The following is a 3,164-nucleotide window of genomic DNA, read 5'->3' as shown; positions in this document are numbered from 1 at the left end:
TTCTTCTCCACACGTTCCCAACAGTACCCTTCCACCGACACACTCATTTGTTTGGCCGAACTGGTCCTCACCCTTAACAATTTCTCCTTCGAATCCTCCCACTTCCTCCAGACCAAAGGGGTAGCCATGGGCACACGTATGGGCCCCAGCTATGCCTGTCTCTTTGGCTACATAGAACAGTCCATCTTCCGTAATTACACCGGCACCACTCCCCACCTCTTCCTCCGCGACATTGATGACTGCATTGGCGCCACCTCGTGCTCCCGCGAGGAGGTTGAGCAATTCATCAACTTCACCAACGCATTCCACCCTGACCTTAAATTTACCTGGACCATCTCTGACACCTCCCTCCCCTTCCTGGACCTCTCCATCTCCATTACTGACGACCAACTTGACACTGACATTTTTTACAAACCCACCGACTCCCACAGCTACCTGGATTACACTTCTTCCCATCCTGCCTCCTGCAAAAATGCCATCCCATATTCCCAATTCCTCCGCCTCTGCCGTATCTGCTCCCAGGAGGACCAGTTCCACCATAGAACACACCAGATGTCCTCCTTCTTTAGAGACCGCAATTTCCCTTCCCACATGGTTAAAGATGCCCTCCAACGCATCTCGTCCACATCCCGCACCTCCGCCCTCAGACCCCACCCCTCCAACCATAACAAGGACAGAACGCCCCTGGTGCTCACCTTCCACCCTACCAACCTTCGCATAAACCAAATCATCCGCCGACATTTCCGCCACCTCCAAACGGACCCCACCACCAGGGATATATTTCCCTCCCCACCCCTTTCCGCCTTCCACAAAGACCGTTCCCTCCGTGTCGACCTAGTCAGGTCCAAGCCCCCCTGCAACCCACCCTTCCATCCTGGCACCTTCCTCTGCCACCACAGGAATTGTAAAACCTGTGCCCACTCCTCCTCCCTCACCTCCATCCAAGGCCCTAAAGGAGCCTTCCACATCCATCAAAGTTTTACTTGCACATCCACTAATATCATTTATTGTATCCGTTGCTCCCGATGCGGTCTCCTCTACATTGGGGAGACTGGGCGCCTCCTAGCAGAGCGCTTTAGGGAACATCTCCGGGACACCCGCACCAATCAACCACACTGCCCTGTGGCCCAACATTTCAACTCCCCCTCCCACTCTGCCGAAGACATGGAGGTCCTGGGCCTCCTTCACCGCCGCTCCCTCACCACCAGACGCCTGGAGGAAGAACACCTCATCTTCCGCCTCAGAACACTTCAACCCCAGGGCATCAATGTGGACTTCAACAGCTTCCTCATTTCCCCTTGCCCCACCTCACCCTAGTTCTAAACTTCCAGCTCAGCACTGTCCCCATGACCTGTCCTACCTGCCTATTTTCCTTTCCACACCACCCTCCTCTCTGACTTATCACCTTCATCCCCACCCCACTCACCTATTGTGCTCTATGCTACTTTCTCCCCACCCCTACCCTCCTCTCATTTATCTCTCCACCCTGCAGGCACTCTGCCTGTATTCCTGATGAAGGGCTTTTGCCCGAAACGTCGATTTTCCCGCTCCTCGGATGCTGCCTGAACTGCTGTGCTTTTCCAGCACCACTCTGATCTAGACTCTGGTTTCCAGCGTCTGCAGTCATTGTTTTTACTTGCAGCTCTATAAAACGGAATGGGACTATTTGGCCCCGCCCTTTTGGCTCTAAACTGTTTTGGCGCTCATTACTTTGGCTATCGATAACCATTGTGTGAAAATGTTCGTTTGTGTCTCTCTTGCTTAGAATGTTTACAGCCATTTCTGGTATGGGCTCTACAAGAAAATAGAAAGAAAATTGTATTACAGCTTTCCAACGTGAAGCCAGAAGGGTTTAAGTATCATCAAGTCGGTAGATGACTATTAACAATTGTTAAGTGAGAAAATGATTACAAAACGAGATTTGAACCTACAGCAGGTCATTACAGCTTTGACTATCAACTCTTGCTAGTTGAGAAAATTACAGCAGGTCATTAGTCATTCTCCCTTCTTTAACCAAGCAAGATTTTTTTAAAATTCTGAATTGGTGCCAAAACAGCTCAGTGCCAAAGTAATAAGCGCCAAAACAGTTTAGAGCCAAAAGGGCTGTGACAAAATGTACCCGACCCCTATAAAACCCTGGTTAGACCGCACTTGGAATATTGTGTCCAGTTCTGGTCACCTCATTATAAGAAGAATGTAGATGCTTTAGAGAGGGTGCAGAGTAGATTTACCAGGATGCTGCCTGGATTGGAGGGCTTGTCGTATGAAGAGAGGTTGAGTGAGCTCGGGCTTCTCACACTGGAGAGAGGAAGGAAGAGATGTGACTTGATAGAGGTGTACAAGGTAACGAGAGGCACAGAGAGAGTAGATAACCAGAGACTTTTCCCCAGGACAGAAATAGCTGTCACGAGAGGTGATTTTAAGGTGATTGGAGGAAGGTATAGGGGAGATGTCAGAGGTATGTTCTTTACACGGAAAGTGGTGGTGTGTGGAATGCACTGCCAGCGGTGGTCGTAGAGTCAGAGACATTAAGGACGTTTAAGTGACTGCTGGATAAGCACATGGATGGCAGTAAATTGAGGGGTGTATAGGTTAGGTTGATCTTAGATTAAGATAAATGCTTGGCACAACATTGTGGGCCGATGGGCCCGTACTGTGCTGCACTGTTCTATGTTTTATGTTCTAAAAGGAATTTATGGAATGTCTACGCGATGGCTTGTTGGAGCAGCTTGTGGTGAAGCCCACAAGGGAACAGGCAATTCTGGATTTAGTCTTGCACAATGAGGTTGACTTGATAAGAGAGCTTAAGGTGAAGGAACCGTTACGAAGGCAGTGACTACAACATGTTAGAATTTCCTCTGCAATTTGAGAAGGTGAAGGTGGAATCAGATGCAATGGTATTACAGCTGAATAAAGGCAACCACAGAGGCATGAGGGAGGAGCTGGGCAGAATTGACTGGGAGAGGAGCCCAGCAGAAAAGACAGTGAAAAACAATGGCAGGAGTTTCTGGGAGTAATTCAGGAGACACAGCAGGAAAAGCAGCATGATACAGGGAGGACGGGGCTGACTAGAGAAGTCAGGGACAGTACAAAAGTGAAAGAGAAAGCATATATTGCAGCGAAGGGCAGTGGGAAACCAGAGGATTGGGAAGCTTACAAAGACC

Source organism: Chiloscyllium plagiosum, unplaced genomic scaffold (assembly GCF_037043375.1).
Source record: "Chiloscyllium plagiosum isolate Xiang-an unplaced genomic scaffold, Cpla_swu_hap1 HiC_scaffold_48, whole genome shotgun sequence".
NCBI classification, from domain to species: domain Eukaryota; kingdom Metazoa; phylum Chordata; class Chondrichthyes; order Orectolobiformes; family Hemiscylliidae; genus Chiloscyllium; species Chiloscyllium plagiosum.
The sequence above is the reverse complement of the archived record's forward strand: the minus strand, read 5'-3'. Positions refer to the sequence as shown.